Here is a 22,608-nt window from a genome sequence, read left to right on the forward strand (position 1 = left end):
ACCAGAAAATCATTGTGCATATTTAAAAAAACAAAAACACAAAAAAAAAACCCCACTCACGTTAGTATGTTAATTCCGCCAAAGGACTTACTGGTGTTGCCAAATGACAACTGTCTCTCAAGGTGATTGCACTGGCAGACTTGAATATTTCTTCCTATCCGATTCAGCTCATAACACAGGTTTAAAATGGCTGTTTTAGTAGTACTAGGTGATAAGAACTGAACATGTGTTATCGCAATATGAAATTAGTCTTCACTGAAGACATAATTCCATATCGCAGGAAAGAATAGAAATCCCCTTGATTTCTATTTGAGTTATGTTGAGTATAAAATTAACATGTGGCTAAGTTTTAACTTGATTTGGTGCCTTTTAATTGTTTAAGATTTGAAAACTGTGTTTAGGGCTAACTATTCTAAAGTGTGAGACAGAGTTCAGTGAGTAAGCCCAGCCAAGATCCTCGGGATCAGTCCCAGGAGGCCAGTGGGCTGTGTGTGGTAGAAGCAGCTCCCAGAAGGTGTTAAGTAGTTTGTACGATGGGAATAAAGAAACAAGAATTGCACTGAAACTGCCAAATTATCTTGAGCTTCCTGTTCCTGGGCATGGGTTTCAGCAGAACGCATAATTCTTCTGTCAAAGGTAGCATACTGACATCTTGTTTGTACACTTTTATGGATATTAAAAAGGCAAATCTCTAGGAAATATTCTTATCCCTAATAAATAAGTAGTTTTCTGCAGACATCTCATTCTTCAGTTGTTTAATGTAATCAAATGTATTTGCTTCTGAAGTTAGGACAAACAAAGGAGAATAATCTGCTCTGTGAGAATCAGTAAAGGACGAATAGAACATTGTTACGTGTGCTTTGTCCTGTTTGATTATATCTTGAAATTGTGATTCACCTTTTCTGGTGCTTGTACTGGCTGATCAATAAGTGGATTCATATTTCATGTGCTCTTATCATTATTCATCTCCCCTTAAAAATACAAGTGCTTACAACACTTCATGAAGTCTCCTGCAATCTGTAATAGCATCAACTGCCCATATGTTATTTTTTCCAGAAAGTGATAACTTTACTAGTCAATATTGTGAAAAATTATTGACCTCATCTGAAAAAGACCAAGTTTTTCTTTCAATATATATCTTCAAAGCAGCAGTGGGTGTTCAGGCACCGCTGTCTGCCAGGCACATTGCCCAAACTATGAAATAATTACATTTGTTTGTAGGCAGTCTGAACTGAAACTGAGAAAGTAATGAGGTCTGCCAGTGAGATGGTAGTTGAGGAAGATAAATGTGGTAAATAAGAAAAGGATAAAAAGAAATATATGTTCATTTCATTGCTTTTTCAATTACTGTTTTGTTTTGAGTTATGTGATTCTGACATTCAAAATTACAATACACGATGCAGCATTAATACCGATACTCAGTGTCTGAAGGCATAAAGATTCAGATATGATTTGGCTCTACGTGTATGTTTGCATATTCCTAAATAGTAGGAGACAATACTTATTCTGCTTTATGCTAACGATTTCTGTTGTATCCAGTTTGATTACAAATAATTACTGTACTAATTTTCCAGACTTCATAAATGGTTTCGTCTTCTAATTCTGTACCTAATTATAATCAGATATAATATTGATATTAAGAAGTTGACAGGAAGACTATGTATTTTATTCCAAATATTATTTGGCTGCCTTGCTATCATCCCTAGATTGCCCAGGAGGACTGAATGATTCAGAAGTTAGACCTTGAGGATCATCACATTTGCAGATATTAGCATTTTCAAAATCTGGCTGTGTTGTGCCAATAGGATTTTATACATCTGTTTTTATTTTCAACTATGTAAAATGTTCAGAATTCATTCCAGATGATGTATAACCAACTTGTTTTTCACTTTCCCATAAGTAAGAGCACTGAAACTGTCTTCACAATAAATGCTGCTTCTTTATTTATATCTACATCTACGAGCCAACCATGGCTCTGATCCTTCTAGTATTTGGTAGGTACTGCATTTTTGAGTACATAAATATTATCCATGTACCTCATTGGGATGTGTGTTCATACCTCTTTTTCTCTCCCAGACTAGACCAAATTAATACATGGTTTCTAGATATTTTTAAAACCATTGTATGTAAGTATTTGGTTTTTGGTTAGTTGTGTGGTTTTCTTGTTTTTTTTTCTTTTTTTTAAGAGAAGGTGGAATCCATTTCTTGGGCATCTGTATGATACCTAAGACACAGGTTGAGTTGGAGAGTTTGAAGTGGTCAAAATAGTCAAAGAGGATGATTAGTTGCCTGTAGATAGTCTTCTCTTTGACCGCGAATTATTCTGCTACTAAAAAATATTGAAATAACTGAAGGAAGTGGTGAGCAAGAAAGGCTTATCTCCCTAAAGACGGCACTACAGATAAGTACTACTACATAAAAAATGGATTTCCAGTCACCACAGTTCAGCAGTGCCTGTACTGCTAAGACCCAGGCAAAGAAGCTGGTGAAATACTGATACTAAAATCTGTTAGAACAATCTCTGGTAATATCTAGATAAGCCTCAGTATTTCAGTTTTTGTTTTCTAAATGACTTGAATTCCCACAAACCCATGGTAAATTGCACTTCAATGTGCTCCAATAGGATAAGAATTGCCATTTTAAGATATGAGACAAGTTTCTTCATGAACAAAAGAGTGAAATTTTAGATTTCATTGGAATTGTGGCAGGTTATTAGAGTTCTGAATTTGGCCTGTTTGCCCTTGGAACCTACAGGGAATGTTTTTTTTTTTTGAGTGACTGTGTAAAAAGAAAGGTGCATTTTGACAGGAATGAGAATAATGAACAGACAGCTGGAAATACCTAGGCATGTTATACTTCTTGGCAGACTTCACAAGCAGAGCTGCTGACTTGAGAGTTGCCTATAGGTCTGTCACTTTGTTCATCTCTATTGGGGTTGATTTTTCAGAACTACTTTGTCTCCGAGGTGTCATTTTCCTTATGGCTTACCTTTGCCTTTAAGGAATTAACATGTTTTATCTGAGTACTTAAATTCACCTAAAACTCTGAAGTTGTTAGTTTACAATAAAAAAGTAATTGGAAAGAGATGGTGGCTTGTTATCTCATTATTTGTTTAGAGGCATAATTTGTGATAGCTTTATGACACATTTCTGTTACTTTATTTTTGAGGAGAAATTAATATAAAAAGACAAATGAAATTACTCTAAAATTGCTAATTTACTTAGTATTTGTTGCCCTTGCACGGTTAGACACTGCAAAATTCTGTCTAATACTACACTGAAAAAGAAGTTACACAATGTGTTAAAAATTGTGATTAAGAGAGCAATAGCATGCTGTCACAGCAGATATTCATAAAATTTCAAGCACCTAGATTGATCAGACAATTAAAAAAAAAAATTAATGAAAGAATGCACAGTTAGATTTCAAACATGACAAGCCAGTACAGTCTGCTAACTTTGAGACCTGACCACAAGTTTGTGTTGCCTGCTTTTTCTGTTCAATTTCCAGTTGTGGGAGCCACAGGAATGGGCTGCAGGCATGGGAATGCTGCTGTTCATTCAACAGGGAGTTTCCCTGTTCCTGACTTCCCCTCCCCAAAGGCAAAATGGTCTGGCCTGTAAAACAGTGGCTTCTTTCTATGCAGAAGACAGCAGGAAGAAATGCAGGAGTTATTTTGTTTCTGAAAATAATGCCTCTTAAAAGTTGATGTTTGATGCTTTGCTTTCTCTCTCACTTCCCAGTGTTCATCCTCATTTCTTAAAGAATTGTCAGTTTTACTTAATCAGATTAAAACTGAGATTAAACAAATTAAAACTGTTCTGAGGGTCATGATCTGGTAGATAAGTAAGATCTAAATTTTTCCGCCAAACTACTGAAAACCTAAGTGTCAAGAATTAATACAAATTAAAGCTCATGCCATCTTTCTCTAAGTCAATGCCAAATGTATGTTCGGGAAGTTTAACACAACAACAAAGACCCTAGTAAGCTGTTTTACCTAGTAAGATAAGGTAGTAAATTATTATTATAAAGTATATTTTGAGGGGAAAAAAAAATGGCCTGCCCTAAAAAAAAGAAATTTAACAAGCACTACCCTTGTACTTGTATTTTTGTGTTAGAACGTTGTTTCTTGCAAGAGAAATTTTACCTATTCATCAACTAGTTGAGAGTGAGAATAAAAAGTCTAATTTTAAGTGAAAAGAACAGAAGAAATCAGTGAACTCTACCTGAGGAAGCACGTGCTGAAGGAAAGCCTTGCATTCTCCATTATTGTGGTAAGCACAACCAGGGAGACCCAAGCAATTCAGAACATTCTACTGTACTTTGAAAGTACTGAAGAAATTCAAGTCACGTAATTTTAAAGTTAACAGTAACTGTTGAGAATTATCCTTCATCACAGTCAGATGGATTGTGTATTGTGTCACATGCTTGATTTCAGCTTACTGTGTGTTGCAATTTATACAAAGGTGAAAGTAGATCTGTCAGTTTGTTTTGGTCTGTTGATGGTTTTATTTAACTCTGGTGAGCTTTCACAAAGAGAAGGGATGGTGCGTCTTCCCTAGAGTAAGTTTCTGAGGCAATGTTCATCTGGCAAAGCTCTCTCTGCTCAGTTCAGTCAACCATGGAGTTTGCAGCAGGGAAGAGTGTTCAAAATCTCGTATAAGAGGCAGGAACCAGCATATAGTTAGGTGAAAAAGAGTCAAGAAAGGTGTTTTTCAGCTTTTCTTTTTATATATATATATATATATATGAGAAAAAATATATATAATATACATACGAAGATGCTGAGTTTGCAGTAACCTGAGAATAGAAAAGTACTGAACCTTGGAGCAGGATTTGGCTGTATGGCTACCAAAGATACAGAGGAGTTTGCATATAAAATATTTAATTTGAACTTGTTTATTTCAATATAACTGAATTTCCTCTTATTTAAAAGCTACCTTGTTCCACCAGGGATTCTACTTAAAATATGGATTAAGAACTTTTGAAGAACTAATTCTAAGGCAATGGTGTAGACAGTTCTGCCTCAGAGTTCTGGCTTGCTTAGTAGCCTGTTGCACATCGTCATAAGCACGCTTGCATTAGAGGAGTCTGTTTTTCTTTTTGGTGAGCTGGAATGCTTTTTCTTGCCTGCTTGTTAGCATATGGCTGTTATCTCCACAATGAGTTCTGGAATCATGTGATAAACTTCACTTGTGTCTTTACTTCACCTGCATTTCCTTCCTCAGCCTGCTTCCCACAGAATGTCTATAACTTCCCAAACCTTTGGGCAGTTTTAATTAGCTGGCTTTTTTATTATTATTATTATTTCTCTCTAAAGAATCTGCTGAAAATGTATCATCTTTCTCCTCCTGTGTACCACCTATGGAATTAATCTTGAAGTTAGGCTAACCTAAGGCCCAGGAGTACACTATCCTATCTTTGACCAGGGTTGAATTGCTGTCAGACAGTCTGTTAAAGCAAGAAACAAGAATTGAGAGCTAGAACTAGGAAAATTATTTTGTTAAAAAGGGGAAATTACACTGAGTTACGAGTCCTGAGATACCAGAATTTAAAGGCTAACATTATTATATAAAATAAAGGCTTTGAAGAGAAGGCTTTGGCTTACTTCAAATTTGTACAGTAGGGTACTATGGACAGCCACACCAAATTCTAAATGGTATGGACAAAACACACATCTGGAGTTCCCAGCAAGTACACTGTCAAACCTACACATAGTTAATTCATCTAAGAAGTTTTTTGCTGGGATAAACATAGGCTCTCTAGATTCTGAAACAAAAGCCCTGTTATGAAGCAAATGAAACAGCTCCCTGAGCTCAAGCCAGCTGAATCTGTTATATTCAGTCCAGACTGCTTTACAACCAATAATTCTTTTAATTTATATACAGTACCCTGCTATTTCCAGAGGGATGGTTTTATTTGACTATCCATTCACCTAGAATACAAGTTTAAGTTAAACTTGATGGTGCCAAATATGGCAAGCTGATCTTATACCACTTTGATATCTTATTTTGCAAAGCCAAAACAAGCATTACCATGCTCTACAATTGTGGCTTACCAGACTTACCGTTAAATGCACAGTTTTAAAACTTACTATGGCATATCAAAGGAATGTGATCATTTGGATGCACATGACCAAAATTACAGTGCCAGAGTCATATCATTATGCACTATTTCCTGTATTTTCTTTACACTGTCATGAAATATAAAATGGATGCTACAAAATGTAGATTAACAAGGAAAAACAATAAGAAAGTATTCCTGAACTTGAGACGTTAAGAGACTTGTAAAATCCGAAGGAAATTTTAAGTTTCATAGTTTTTCACTTTTTTCTTTAAAATGCTAATGTCTGTTTGTAGAAAAAGAATTAAGTAAAGTCAGTCTACCAAATAAAGTATCTATAATGATTTGCATGAACGTAAAGCAACTTTACACAGGAGTTGTCTAAGGTAGGTTGTTACTGGTTCCTTGTTTCTCACTCTACTTGATGACATGGGAGCAGATGACACTTCAGTGCTAGCTGAAAGGCTTAAATAATCTACCACACTGAAGCATGTTCTTAATACTACAATAGTGCCTCCCTCCATCCAGCCCCTAACCCAACACGCATACACCTATTGTAAATACCCTATTCCACAGGAGTGTAATGTGGGAGAGAGAGTATGACAACTATCAACAGGAACTCTGACAGAGCTGCTCTTCTCTTGTTAGATGACTTGAAGAAGATGTAGTTTTGTTTATCAGAATCTCTGTTTAGAGTAAGACATGCAAGCGTCAAGCACATTAAATAAAAATGACAATCATGCTGCATTGTGTCTAGATATTGCAGGACTAAGGCAATGCATGAGACTGTCCTCTATGTGCGTGTTTCAAAGGCTGAATATAAAGCTAACAATGGGAATTTATGAAATTTGGCTTGGCAACCATGACGAATTTGTGAAATCCACGTGCCATGGCACATTGGGCGATACTGTCACTGCATGATGAGGTCAGCAATGTGTAAATCAGAGGAAGTAAGCCATGTATACAATGTTTCAAGATTTAAAAAAAGAAAAAGGAGAATTACTTCAAATAACAGAAGTAAACCCAAATAATCACAAGTGCATGTGTGTATGCATGGTCAAAGAACTTGACCCTTGATTCAATCAAGTACTTTGCTCAAAGTATGTGGAGATTTGAAGGGTAAGCTGAATGTAGGGATCAGGATAATGTGGAACTGAAGTTACTAGAAGTGATCTCTCTGACGAAGTAGAACAGGATCTACAGTTTGGACTTACGTCTTATTCTTCTGAATCCTTCAGGTGTGAAGGAGAAAGTCATGCAACAGATCCCCAGTACCTGCATTAGTCTGTATATATTGAGATTTACTCTAAATGTGTGCACAGTTTACAAATGTGTAGATGATAATACTCTAATCCCTGTAGATTTACTCTTCATCTTCATTTAATGAAGAAATGCAATAAAGTATGCGTGCAAGGGAAGCAAAAATCTAAATGAGGCTTCTGAAAGACATTGGAGCTCAGGACATTTCTTCAAAGTTAAATCTCATTAATTTTTTTTCACTGAGAAGTATGTGTTTAATTACTTTAGAAATCAGTTAGGAAACATTGGGGTACAAGTTTGTTTCTTTCCTGAGTTTGCGGGGAAAAAAAAATATCCAAATCTGTTCTAGTTTCAATATTTTTCAAGTGCCACTGGGAAGGCATTTATTAGATATACAGTATGTCTGAATACGACAACACTGAATGGTTGATATTTTAAAGAAAAAAAACTTTCTGCCATTCCCAAGGTATTCCAGCTGTTAGAGTTTGAGACAGCTGTTAAGAAACTGAATGCAAAGACATTACAAAAGTGACATAAGATAAAAATTGACTTAATTATTCTGACAGTCCTACTGTATGCTACAGACTTCCATTCCTGAATTATGGGCTGACTGTGTAAAAGGCTAGTTTTTATACATTTATTGCAAAAATGTTCTTTTCAACAACAAAGACTGATTTTAATTTCTCGCCTCAGTCAGACTATTTATTTTAGTAAAAAGAATAAGCAGTGCGTACAGGCTATATGTGTGATATGGTACAGTTACATCTGAAGAGGAAATAGCTTTGTTATATCCAAGTATACAAGTTTTAAGAATGCCATTGCCTCTTCTACTCTGTTGACTTTTTTTAGTACTATATCATAAGAGTCTATCACAACAATTTTAGGAAAAAAACTGCATTCTAAATTGTCACATGTATTTGAAGAATTTGTGAGAGTAATTTCTATGCAAATTGGTTTTTTTTTCACATGTGCTGTGTATTATACAATGGAGAAGAAAATACTATTTAGAAAAATAGGGGAGAAATTAAAAAAATTAATTGATTGAGGTAAAATAATTCTTATGGAGAAACATCAAGAAAAAAAGAATATACGAACTAGATACAGGGGATAAAATGAGCTGTTTTGGGCACTCCAACTGTGACTGCTTTATTCCTGCTAAATCAGCATGTTTTACATGAGACTAGGTTACTTGTTTTAGCAGTTCATATTGGGCTCTCTTGATGTGCATTCCAAGGAAGATAACCCTCCCCCGCATATAATGTCTTTACAGAAGACTTGTTGGGGATCACCTGTTTCTTTCATGTTCTATAGAACTTTGGGAGATGAGAAGCATACAACATTGTTGCTTTTTGTTCAATTAATATATTGCTTTTTTTACATTCGTACTGTTTGCTGAAATGTAACTTCATCCTTCAGAAAGCATTCTAACTGATACCTGCCTTTCATAGTTGGCTGCCTTGCATGTACATATACTCTATACATCTGTGCTTTTTCCATGGTTTCTGTTACTACTGTATTTGCGTCACCTAATTTAAAACAGACCTTCTACTGTTTTCAACTATAATGGTTTGTGGCTTAGTATGTGAAATAGAATTGACTGCACAAAATGTTAAATTCTGATGCTAGACATTCCAGCTAGGTCTTTACAGACAGGAATGTGCATTTGTCTGGGCAAGCATTATAGTCCTAGGGGTGCTTAACTCTTTTAGTGACAGCCTCAATATTTTGAAAAAAGATAAATATATTAAAACAAACAAACAAACATTCATTTTAAAGAGAAGAAATTGCACTGGCATACCTACTATTTTTTCAGAGTAAATCTCTCACAATTACAAACTGTGGAAAAGATTGTGAAAGAAACATTGAAAATAGAATGCAATATCCAAAGCATATGAAGCCCTGAATACTAACTGTACAATTTAAGAGAAATACCTACTAGCAGGGATAACCATCAGCTATCTCTGATATTTAACTACATCTGCAGAAGAATGCAAACACATTAAATGCATAAATCCTCTAAAATGTTATTATATTTTAGAGAATGAGATGATTTATATCATTTTCCAGTCCTGTTTCCAATTTCTAGAGAAAGCAGATTCATCATGCTGCTCCAGTAAAAATGTGCCTAAGTGACTAGAACAGTCACAAGAAGCTCATAGGAAGAGATCAAGCAGTTAAAACTGGAATCATCCCTGTGGAAAAGGAATACTATCTCTGCACAAGGCTAGGAAAGAGGAATGAGGGAGGGAGATACTCCCAGCATAGGAGAGAGAGAGAGATGAGAATTTTGAACTGCTTTCTAACTTAAGTTTCTCAGGGTGGGCTGCTGGGAATTAAGGCTACCAAAAGTCCATGTCATTTATTTAAGCTCAGGTTTCAGAAAACAGATACTCTTGAGCCTGCTACTAAGAACCACCTTCTTCCTCTGCCTGTAGCAATTTCCGTATGTCCTGTTAATGCTTTGCCTTCTGCAGCTACATTTAAAAACCTTTTGTCATCATTCCTAGGGACAGAAGCAATTAAGCAAAACCCATTTCATGGACCAAGATATCTAGTGCGATCAAACAATCTTTCTTCCATGGGAAATCATCTGAAAAATATTGTTGCTGGTTCCTGACCCAAGTGGTCCCTGAGTTTTTTATTACATTGCTAAACCAACTCTTCTTCCATTATCCAGTAGCCTGGCTACGTGAATTGTTTAGACACCTATTAGCAATGCGCCCATATCCCAGGCCACTAGCAGAACTTTTCTTAGAGGCTCTCTGTAGCTATTCTGATGATCCCAGTTGTCTCCTGGAGCAGAAAGAACAGTGTGTGAGATGGGAGAGAACAGGTCATAGGCTGTAAGTTCAAGACACTGAGAAATCACAGCATGTCAGACTTACACAGTGGACTCCGGTTAAAACAAGTGGTGGGTCATCTTGTTAATAGTTCTTTTAAATAATGTCATGGAAAGAAAAATGACTAGCACGCACTTTGGATCCATTATCATCACTGGCATAAAATTTACTTCTAAAGTAATGTGCTAATTTAATTGGATTTTTTTTATAAGTAATTATCACAGTGTTTTACTATGAACCAAACTGAAAATACTTCAGGAAAACAGGGTTTGTGTTTATATTTCATTATGTGATAAGGCATGAGGCTCTTGAAAGACAGGAAACTGATTGAATTGATAATTCTCAGTTTTTCCCATTCTGAAGCTCTATCCCCTCCCAGAACCCTTCTGTCTACTCAGAAACTAGAGAAGATTTCCCTGTCTATTGAGGGAGAATGCAATGGCCAGAGACAGAACAATTCAAGTTAAAGTCTTACAATCTAAATACCATATGATCACTGAAGCAGTTAGATCATGCAAATTCATTTTCTAACACCTTTAGAAAGCACTAGGATGCTTCTGTAGCATTCACAAGCAGTTACACAAAAATAAATATGGCTGCATCGTGTTAGTTTTGAGATCCATCTAACCCAACATCCTGTCCCAGAAAGTGGTCAGGAGAGGAAGCTTACAAGAATGTATCCACTGTGCTGTCCTGTCTTCTGAAGATCTAGTAGAATCTTGTAGATTCTAGTAGAATTCTGGGGTGGAAACATCTGTACCATCATGTCTGAGAGCTACTTACACATCTATTCTACACCAGTTTGCTTAACCGTTTTTTTTTTTTTTTTTATCTGTTAATATCTTTAGAATTCAAAATAATGCAGCTATGAGTGATATGACTTTGAAATGCAATATATGAAAGAGTGTTTCCTCTTTTTAATTTTAAATCACAGTGTCTTCAGATTACTGTCAGGTTTTGTTTTTGTTTTTTTTTTTTTGTTTTTTTTTTTTTGTTTGTTTGTTTTGAAAAACAAGAAAGAAAAAAAAATTCCTGGCCATTTTCCCTATTATCTTTTCCAGGGCAACTTGTATCAGAGCTAAACAGCCTTATCTTTCTTTATCCATTCTGTAATACTGTTTAATTTGGAAATCTTCTACTTACATAGTGTCATACTGAAACATTCTCTTGTGAAAGGTGATCACCCATTATGTGTTCAGAAGATGTACGTGCTAAGGATCTAGTCAGTGTAAATTATTTTCTGTGTATGTTACTTTATTCCTATTCATTTTTAACTTGTCTTTCTGTCCACACCTCAATATTGAATGAACTACTGTTTTCAGAAAATTATCCAGTTAACTATAAGATATTTTAGAAGTTTCTTAATAATTTATAACCCAACATATTACATGTGTATTTACAGTAAGAATAATCATAGAATCACCAAGGTTGGAAAAGATCCCCAAGATCATCCAGTCCAACCATCCACCTATCACCAATATTTCCAACTAAACCACGTCCCTCAGTACAACATCTCAACATTTCCTGAATGCCTCCAGGGTCGGTGACTCCACTGCTTTTCTGGGCAGTCCATTCCAGTGCCTGACTGTGCTCTTGGAGAAGAAGTATTTCATAACGTCCAACCTGAATCTCCCATGGTGCAACTTGAGGCCATTCCGTTTAGTCTTATTGCTAGTTACATGGGAGAAGAGGTTGACACCCACCTCACCACAATCTCTTTTTCAGGTAGTTGTAGAGAGTGATAAGGTCACCTTCTGAGCCTCCAGTTCTCCGGACTAAATAGTCCTAGTTCACCTAGCTGCTCCTCATAGGACTTCAGCTTTGCTGCCCTTCTCTGGACACACTCTAGGGCATCAATGTCTTTCTGTAGTGAAGGGGCCAAAACTGAAGACAGTACTCACATGTGGGCTCACCTGGATTGAGTACAGGGGGATGATCACTTCCTTGCTCCTGCTGGCAACACTATTTCTGATACAAGCCAGGATGACATGCTTACTGGCTCATGCTCAGCTAAGCATCGACCAATACTTCCAGGTCTTTTTCCTCTATACAATCTTCCGGCCACTCTGCCCCAAGCCTGCAGTTGTTGTGGCCAAAATGCACGACCTGACACTTGGTCTCATTTAACTTCATCCCATGGGCATTTGCCCAGCTATCCAGCCTGTCCAGATCACTCTGTAGGGCCTTCCTAGCTCCAGGTGATCAATGCTTCCTGCCAATTTAGTGTCATCTGCAAACTTACTGAGGATGCACTCAAAGCCCTCATCCAGGTCATCAATAAAGGTATTAAACAGAACAGGCCCCAATACCAACTCTGGTGGAAATTACTCACGACCAGTTTCTAGCTGGATATGACTCCATTCACTACTACTCTCAAGACCTAGCCAGTCAGCCTGTTCTTTACCCAGGAAAGAGTGTATCTTTCCAGGCCATAGGCTGGCAGCTTCTTCAGGAGGACAGTATGGGAGGTAGTGTTGAAGCCTTTGCCCTCATCCACCATGTGGATCACTTAATCATAGAATGAGATCAGGTTGGTCAAGCAGGACTTGACTTTCATTAACCCATGGCTAGGCCTGATCCTCTGGTTGTCCTGCAAATGCTGTATGATCTCCCTCAGTGTGATCTGCTCCATAACCTTACTTGGTGCTAAGGTTAGGCTGAGAGGCCCATAGTTTCCTAGCTACTTCTTATGATCCTTCTTGTAGATGGGAGTCACATCGGCAAGCCTCTTATCTTCTGGGACCTCTCCCGTTGACCAGGAATGCTGATAGATGGTGGAAACTGGCTTGGCTGTCACCTGCACGCAGCACCCTTGGATGGATCCCATCTGGCCTCATGGACTTGGGGCAGACCAGATGGAGTAGTAGGTCTCTAACTGTTTCCACATGAATGATGGGAGGTTTATTCTGCTCCCTATCTGGCACTTCCAGGTCTGGGGGCAGAGGATAATCGGTCTGACTTTTAAAGACAGGTATTAAGAAGGTATTGAGAACCTCAGCCTCTTGCTTATCCTCAGTGGTCATGCTCCCTGCTGCGTCTGGTAAAGGACGGAAATTATCCTTAGTCTTTTTCTTACTGTTAATATGTTTGTAAAAAAAGTTTTTTGTTCTCTTTTACCCCAGCAGCCAAGTTGAGTTCAAGCTAGACTTTTGCCTTCCTAATTTTCTTCCTGCACATGCTAACAGTTTCTTTGAACTCTCCCCAAGTTGCTTGTCCCTTCTTCCACAGGAGCTAAATTCTTGTTTTCTCGTGAGCCTCCCTGTTCATCCACGCTGGTCTGCTTCCCTGCCAGCTCATTTTGCAGCACAGGGGGATAGCCTGCTCTTGTGCCTTTAAGACTTCCTTCTTGAGGAGTGTCCAGCCTTCATGGTCTCTTTTATCTGTCAGGAACTGAATTCCAAGGCACTCTCCCTACTAGTGTCCTGAACAGTTGGAAGTCCACACACCAGAAGTCCAAGGCAGCAGTTTTGCACCCCTCCCCCCCCCTTCCCAACTTCACTAAGAATTGAGAACTCTACTGTTTCATGGTCACTCTGTTGAAGACAGCCCCCAACCTCCACGTCTTCCACCAGTCCTTCCTTGTTTGTGAACAGCCAGTCCCCTCTAGTGAGGAGGTGCCCCATGAGAACAAAGGCTGGCAATCATGCAACTCCTGTGTTCAGAATGCTTCATCTGTCTCTTCATCCTGGTTAGGCAGTCTATTACAAACTCCCACAAGGATGTCCACCTTGTTGTCCCTTCCCCTTATCCTTAAAAATGTTCATTTTGGGAAACACACTCTGCATAGTGAAACCACGCCATAACTTCGTGTTTGTAGCCAGGGAACGTTGTTTTGTCATTATCACAGAGCATATCTCCCAAGTCACAGTTCTTGTGAGCAAGATTTTTTGATAACTTTAGAGGATAAGAGAGGTAACAGCTTCATTTTGTGAAGGAAATGTAAACAAGGAAAAACAGTTACCCTAATGATAGAAATTGCTATTACACTTTCTGTATTTTCCTCTAAATTTCGATCTAATAGGAAAGAAGGTCTTTACCTCAGTATATGTACTGAAACCATGAAAACGCGACTCTGCTTCTAAAGAATAGAAAGGTTGAAATATTAGATTTCTTAAAAGTTTGGTATATAAAGGCAAAAACATATATATGATATTCTGGCAATGTATGGTAGCTTAAAACATTAGCATTCACATTTTTCTTCCACCCAATACTGCTTTGTTCCTTTTACGGATGTAGGTACCTTGGCTTTTTTTTTCTGCCAGGTGCATATCACTTCAGCTTTTCACTAGGTATATTAACATTTATGTAGGCATAGCTACTTCATGAAAACTTGTGAACAAATTATTATTTACACCTTTCTAAGAAAAAGTCTTCATTTATGATACAGTTAATAATTTAGTAAAATTGTCTTTGCTTTTATTGGTATCAAGTTTTTATTTAAATGCCTTTTTGAAAAGGTCACTGTAGAAGAAAGAAACTTTTTGTATGTGAATAATCAAAATCTATTTCTTGAGAAGCTTCTGTATTTCTTGGACATTTTTTATTTCCATTGTGGGTTTTTTTGTTGCTGTTTTTCTTTCTTCTTTGATAAGAAAAGATAAAGGTCTTAATTATTCTTACAGTTGAAAAAAGCATTTTGGCTTTTAAAAAGATCTTTAAAAAATATATATTGTGTCATTTTTGAGAAAAGTTGGGTCATATTTGTATACAGTTTTAAATCAAATTTCTTTGGGAAATTTTCACTTTTTATGAGATATATAATTTTATATATTATATATAGATAGATATAGATACAGAATAATTTCCTTTTTGTTAACACTGATGTCTGAGGCTTTTTTTTCTGCTTAATTTTTTTTTTCTTCAAACTACTTGTCATTACCATGTTATCATGGAAAAGTAGCTTTAAAGGCTGGTAGTGAAGAGTATTCAATTTTATTTTAAGTAGTACTCTAGGTTTATATGATACATTGCATTTTTTGATAACTGCTACTATGCACTGAACTAGAACATTAGTAATGGAATTATTTTCATTTTTCTATCCTTATGGTAATCTGATTACCCAGGTTTATGAATCAGTCTTGCTCAGTTTGGAACATCTGTGATTTCACTAGACTATATTCAGTCTACTTTATTTTTACTTACATATTTCATACGATCTGTTAGATCACCATGTAATGGTTTGTGCTGACACACAAACAATTCCAGTTTTCTCAGTCACTTCCATGTTTATGAAATTGTCCACTGAGACAGATTTTGAAAACAGTGTTAATTTCTATAATCAGTACAACTGCTGAAAACTCCATTGCTTTTTTCATTTTAAGTAAAATCAGGTTATCCCCCCGCTTTCTCCCATGAATTTCTTGATGCATTCAATAAGCAGTTTAAGTTCTACCAACTCTCTGTAGATTATTAATTTACAATCTTGAATTTCACATGGATCCAATATTGAAGTCTGAATACTACAACTCATTTCCAGAGTTCCTCAGAAATGATGATTCCCACCAACTCCACCATTAGCTTTCCAAAAGTTGATGTGGCTGCTAAACATGCTACTTCTGCTATTTCTGGTGTATGCCCTCCTCATAAAAATTTTTTAATCTTCAAATTGCCAACCTTAGAGAAAAGTGTAAAAACAAACAAAAAAAAACAAAAAAACAGGGTTCTGTAGTCTGAATGTAATTGCTCATTAGAAATTCTCACTTTGCTCAACTGAAAGATAGATTCTGAGTTGGCATCTGGAAGTACGCTATGGAGTCTCCTCTAAATGGCTTCAGGGGAACGAAAAATAAATGTAACCCAGAAGGCATTTCTGTCAAGAACCAATAGCATATAATTAGCAGCCAAAGTGTAGAAGAGGTTCCCTCTGATATATATCAGGCTATAAAGTACTGGCTTCTGTCTGGAAATTCCATTTTATTATGTAATATATTTTGGAGCAAATCAGCAACTATTGAGCCAAGACACAAGTGCTACAAGAACTGGGATTTTCATTACTGCAAAACCACTGCTTTATCTTTCAACTGCTTTAAATAAATCACTGAAAGAAATTTAAAAAAGTATTAACAAAATCTATTCCTTAAAAATATCTATTTCTATAGCTTGCCCACAAAGTTAGACATTTCAAGTACATCTAAGAATGTAGAGCACCTCACTGGGAAAAAGTAAGTTACACATTTTAGGAAGACAAAGTATATATGAACTTAATTGTACTTTTTTTGTTGTTGTTGTTTAGAACATACCTGAAGATTTAAGAATTCCAAGAATGAAGGAAGGCTATTTAATCCCTTCATACATGTCCCACTTGTGAGAGCACAGGAGGATTCCTACAGAATTTAGTAACAAAAGATTTAAGACAATTTAACTCCTTTTTTAAATTTTACTTTACCAGAGAGTGTATTTGTCCATGAAGCTGGCAGAAAGTCAAGTTAGTGTATAAATTACAAAAGGATCCTTTTCATCTTTACTGGATTCCACTTTTTTAGGTCATAGTAAGATAAGAATACACAGAGGAAACAAGAAACTTCTCCATATTTAGGAGTATGGTGGTGAGAATGTGAACCATCCGTAGGAATTTGTTTTGACTTTTTATGAATCAGTTATTTTAGAGTCTTATCTGCTGGCTAGTATTCAGAATGTAATAAAATCAATGAAGATTTTCCCCTTTTCTTTAGATACGAGCTGAATGAAGATAGTAGAAACATTTATTTTGAGATTCTAGCTAATTTTTCTGGTATTGCACACTAAACTGACTAAAAGGAATTTTTATCAGTAAAACTCTACTTTAAATATCAGCCTTACTGAGGTCATAAAAACTCAGACATTCAAATAAAAGACTAAAAATTATACTGTATGTGTTCTAATTTTCTCTAAAGGTTTTCAATCTGAAAATGGACATTTTTCTTTCAAATAGCTTTTGTTTAGAGGAACCAGAGCTCATTTCTTTTGATAATCCAATAGACAAAAGCAAAACAGTTATGCTTGCAAGCAAACACTTCACTTTTATGAAATGCCAGCAGTCATTGTAATTTATAGCTTGAGTTTAAGATTGCTAGTTTCCTAAAACTAGCAGAAGGACATTGTGATCAGATTCTTGATAGTAAATGTCTTACCATATGCAAATGCTTTCATTTTCTTTTTAGGATTGTTTGTAAGCATTCTCAAAAAAGGACTGTGATAGAATTATTCTCTCATTATACACTGCTGTAACTTTTATGCGTTTAAAATACAACTTTAGAAAAAAGTTTGTGTGTCCTAATCACAGACATCATAATTTCCTTTCTGGTAGTGAATAATGTCAACAGCTTTGTTTGTTGTCTTGTTTATAGTAGAAAGTTAAAAGGGTGTCTTTCAACATGCTGCATAATTAGTACATACTTTCAATTTTTTTCCTGACCCACTATCCGGTTCTCGGAGGAAGAGAAAAAAACGAGTGAGAGACCTCACAGCACAAACTTCCAAATCTACAGCAGGAATCTAAAATAAATACAAATCCCTTTGGGCCCTGAAATACAGTTTTCCAGACACAAGCTCCACTGATATCGCTGTCAGGGAGTTCATTCCCTTGATCAATTCTGTTTACTTAGGCAACTCACTTTGAATTTGTGGTTTAGTGTTTGGTGGTTCTGAAGGGTGCTTCTAGCAGACATCAAGAAAATGAGACAAAGGCTGTAGGTGCTAGTAAGTAAAACTACTTATGGTGATTCAACTGTTTCTTTCTTAAGTACATTGCTCCCCATGTTTAAACAAACCAACAACAACAACAACAAAAAAGCAAACAGAAAAAGGAATACTTAAGAAGTATTTCTGAAAGATAAATATGTGCATCCACAGCTGTAGTCTATGACCTCTTTCCTGATGGGAACAGAGATTCCCACTGGCAGGAGATCTTCAGCTTCACCTTCAAAGGAAGGGAAAGAATGTGGTGCAGAAATCGGAGTTCAGCAGGAAGGCTATCCTGAAATTCTGTCTGGGCAACACAACACAGTCTGTATTTGTAATAAAAAGTTGACTAATTATGCCTTCTTTCATTGAAATGATAATTTTTTTTTTTTCAAGTGCTTAAAAAGCAAATTCTGTGTACTTTACTAGTGAGCTGAAGGGTAATACTGCTTGGAAAATAACTTGGTTCAAATGATAATGTTTTTCGTTAGAGAGAATAAAGCATCAATAGAGGACAGGAGGTGTGTGTAGATGTGTGAAATGTATTTGAACTAATTAAGATGTTCCAGTGGAAGGAACAATGCTTTTGTTGAAATAAGTGAAAATCGGTGCTATTCAGGATAATTGTTCAAACAACCAAGTTATATGGATTTACAGTAATACCTTTTGAAGTTAATTGTCAAAAAACTTGTGTATTACATCTTAAATTTAAGTCAAATGTCAAGTGATCTTAATATGATACTTGTGAATACTGAAGCGTGTTCATTTTAGATGCTGAAGTAACACACGTATTTAGAAATATGTATGGGAAGTGAGAAACTGAAGTCTTGAAGGTAAGAGATTGAAATATTTTGATTTCTTACTGCTAGAGTGTTATGAGTGTTTCAGTGTATGTAGAAGTAAAGAATAACTGCACAGGTTTTTAAATGTCTGGCAGCTACTCGTGCATATGCAGCTACCTTTGCATGGGAAGCATAAAACTTTCAAAGGTGGCATTCAGTACTACAGGCTGTATCTGTATCACAGAAAAAGCAACATTTCCCAGCTGTCAAATCTGGCCATACTCTTGTCTCACCAGGACAAGACAGGAAGGTCACGCTTCTTTGCCTAGAGGAAAGCCTTAAGGAAATGAGAGTGTGCCTGGCCACAAGCCAGTGGTACTGTGATCACGCACATGTAGACTTCCCCAGAGAATGTGGGTGCTTCTAGGAAGGCTGGTAGTGTGAAGTCTGATTATAAACAGTTTAATATCTCAGTTGCAAGGTAACAGGGACAGGCCTCTGCCAAGCGCATGCTCTGGAATATGTGTTGAAATTGTTTTAATAATAGAGAATCTGTTTGCTAACCAGTGTGCCAATCAGACTAGAAGTTCCTAGGAGAGCTGATGCGGAGTTGGGATGTGCTTGAGGAAAGGAGAAGATGCTCCACTAGTGCTTCCACTTCTTAGAAAATAAGTTCTTCTGGTGTGACTTCATGTGTGCTCTAATGAATAGCTCTCGGTGAGGAACAGACCCCAGCATAAGACAAAAGAAGAAACTCACTCCATAAGAACAATTCTTACAAAAGAGAAGAAAGTGAAACTGTCTCTATGAGCTGACCGCAGATTGTTCATTCTGATGCACACTGGGACTAATTTCTTTCCAGTAAACACCCACTCTGAAAACACAGCCTACTTTCCATTTGTGAGATGAAGTCCTTTCTCACAAACAATTAAATTTATCCATAGATAGTCAGTATAGCTTGATTAATTTTGTTGTGATATGTTGCTGAAAAAAATCAAGACAGTAAAAAAAAAAAAAAAATTTCTAAAATGGCAACACAGAGAAGCTCTCTAATAAATTCTGCACCAGTTAGGCTTGGGCACTGCCTATAGAGCAATGTTGTGCTGTCTAGATTTCACTTCTTTGACTGGACTGAGTGGCATGAAACTTGTTAGCAGTTGTTATTGTGCTGGTCTCATTATTGACATGGTTTCTTGTATAGTGATAGAGTATTCTTTTTATCAGATGTAAGATGTATACCTGGTATGTGACATAAGTTCAGCAGAGAATCCTTTGTACTGTGTTGACTATTTGGTGCAAATAAATATCCTCCTATGAAATAATAACATTTCTTAGTTTAGTGGTTCATTGGAAGATGAAATCCAGCTGCCTAAAATTTGAAAAGTCAAAAGTAATATTGCTTAAAATACTGCTTGTGGAGTCTCTGTAGATCTGCAGAATACTTGAATAATTGTTGCAACCCATGAAATACTAATAGCAATGCTTTTTCCTGGGAAGCCACCAGACCCTTTCTGTCATGTTGCAGGTCTGGCTGTGGGAAGTTGGCAGTCTGGCCAGGACACAATCATGGGGCTCCTGGAAATGACAGCTGTTGGGAACTGGCCATGTTCTCTTGCTCTGGCTCTTGCAACTTGTTTCCAGCTTCTGTCACTGTCATGCTGAAGAGTTTTGGGTATTGGCCAAAGGTATATACTGGGCAGCTCTGTTGCACACTGGTTGTATTGCTCACAGATCAGCATGTGTCACACACACTATCATCATACTAGGATGACAGCATGTCTGATAATATCCATATGGCCTTGCAGCCCTACCACAAAGATTAGGTATCATTAAGAGCAAAATTACAGAATCACCTAATAACAGAACTGTAGAGGTTGGATATATAGCTTTCATCAAATTGTATACCAGACGTTGGTTTTTTTCTCCAATTCTATCAGTCTACTTTTTCTCCAAGAACACGAAGTATGATAATGTGATAACAATCTGTGATTCAGTGGAATGCTGTAAGACAGAATCAGAAACCATCTAATTAAACTCCTTCAATATTTTGGAGCATGTTGATGCATACAAATTTGACAGGGAGCGGAGCTGTCAAAATTCCTGCTTCTCTTATTCTGGGATGAAGAGCAGCTGAGATATTAAGTCATCAAATATCTTCGTCTTGCAACCTTTTGTTGTTTATTAGCGGAGAATAACATTTTTATCCCAGAGTATAATGTTCCCAAGGTTCAGGTCATGCAGATCAGTCCAAAGAGAAGAATGCTGGCCAAGAATACATCTGGAAACAATGTTAAAAGCAGACAATTTCTGTGTGCCCAGCTATTTGGAAGATCTGAGAACTGAACAGAATAGGCTCACGCTATGATGTTTCTGAATTATTTCTGTAATAATACCTACCTCTTGGACTGTTGTCAACAGATGGATATTTGTTTGTTATGAAACTGCTACTGTCAGTGCTGTCGTTAATCTTTCGTATGTCTGTATGACTTTGACCTGTTCATTTGGAAGATTGATATGCGGGTAAAGCAATGCCCATAACTTACCTGGGCTGGGAAGGATTTGTCCTAACCCAACTTGACTTGTACTGAAACCTCATTAAATAATTCAAATGCATCATTTTGGTGCTTCTCAGAAAAAGTTAGATCTTACAGCACAGGTAAAGGAAATAAAAGCTAAGAAAATAACTGAATTTTCTTTAGTTGACTATAAAGTAAGATGATAGATTGAAATATCTCCTATATTTTGTGTGTCTATATTGCACCCATTTACCTTTGGGGTCTTAATTTCTTTCCTACTTCCTTTTCTTTCAGTTCTGCATCAGGACTCCATCCAGTTCAGTATTATATTTCTAACAGGAAGAAAGGAAAAAATGCAGCCAATTAAATGATTCAAAGAAAAACATTTTAATGCTCCTCGTGTGGCTATGTTCATAGATGTTATTGTAACCAGTTTTTCTTTCTTTTAGCTATACTATAAGAAGTATGCATAATTATTGTCATAGGCATAGAAATAGTTTCAGGTCAGTACATTTTTCAGGGTACAAGTAACACTTCTGCAATTTTATAGAACATATGTCGATTTATTTCATTTCTTTTTCATTTTCATACTACAGACAATGAATTTCTACTTTGGAATATCCACAGTTCCACAGTGTTGTTCGTTGTTTTTTTATTTTTGCTTTGTTTTGTTTTGTTTTTTTTCCTTCAAGATTGATTGAGATATTTTATTTATTTATTTATTTATTTTAAGATTCATCGTGCAGTTCAGTAAACAGGTTTTGTTAGCTTTGTTTTACTGACATTTAAACTGAACTGAGATTTCAAAATAATCATAAACTATTGGCCACCACCCTGACTGGAGGCCTGGCTAGCCTATTGTGACATGACTACTGCAGGTGCCTTTCACTTCTGACTACTCCTTTTCTGGCAGACAGGCTGTTTTGCATCAGACATTCCCATTTTGCTTTTTTGCCTGTTTAAATTCTTAACCTACATTCCCCATTGGACTGTAACACTTCATTATTTCTGCTTTGTCCCAGCACTGCACACTTGGCTGTTATGCTTTGCCCAGATCAGACATTCGAGAGAAGAGGTGCAAAAGTAGTAGTTCAACAGTCTATACCAAAAATTACACACTTGGCCACTGTACTTAGCATTGCTTATTTCCAGCTCTTCTGTTTTGACATTTTACTTCTCTGACACCTAATTCTCAGAATTAATGTTTCATAAATAAAGTAAAGTAAAGGTTTTTAAATCTACCTCTTCTGAGATGTTATCTGGTTTCATCTATTGCCTCAGTTTAAGCTGGCCACTATTCTTCTCATGAAAACATATTCCAGGGAGACAGGCTCTCTTGGCAGAAATCATCCCACACTAGTCCTCATTTTTCTAATTAAAAAAAAAAACAACATTATATTTATCAATATGAAACATTTCATGAACATCATCACACAGCAACTGTAGTGTTTGTCAGACTGTGCTATAATAAAAGGTTGAAGGAGTTCTTAC

General features: G+C 36.5%; 1 protein-coding gene across 4 annotated transcripts in view; it reads right to left on the reverse strand.

Moving 5' to 3' along the window:
- Nucleotides 1-22,608, reverse strand: part of COL11A1 (collagen type XI alpha 1 chain) — a 203,138-nt gene that overhangs the window by 139,558 nt on the left and 40,972 nt on the right. For all 4 annotated transcript variants that reach the window (XM_048945451.1, XM_048945453.1, XM_048945452.1 and 1 more), the window contains 2 exons: nucleotides 22,360-22,488; nucleotides 21,371-21,449 (listed from right to left, as the gene is read on the reverse strand). The gene's annotated coding sequence lies outside the window, so the exon portion shown is untranslated. The remainder of the gene's footprint in view (nucleotides 1-21,370; nucleotides 21,450-22,359; nucleotides 22,489-22,608) is intronic.

This window comes from Lagopus muta, chromosome 5, assembly GCF_023343835.1.
Source record: "Lagopus muta isolate bLagMut1 chromosome 5, bLagMut1 primary, whole genome shotgun sequence".
In the NCBI taxonomy this organism is placed as follows: domain Eukaryota; kingdom Metazoa; phylum Chordata; class Aves; order Galliformes; family Phasianidae; genus Lagopus; species Lagopus muta.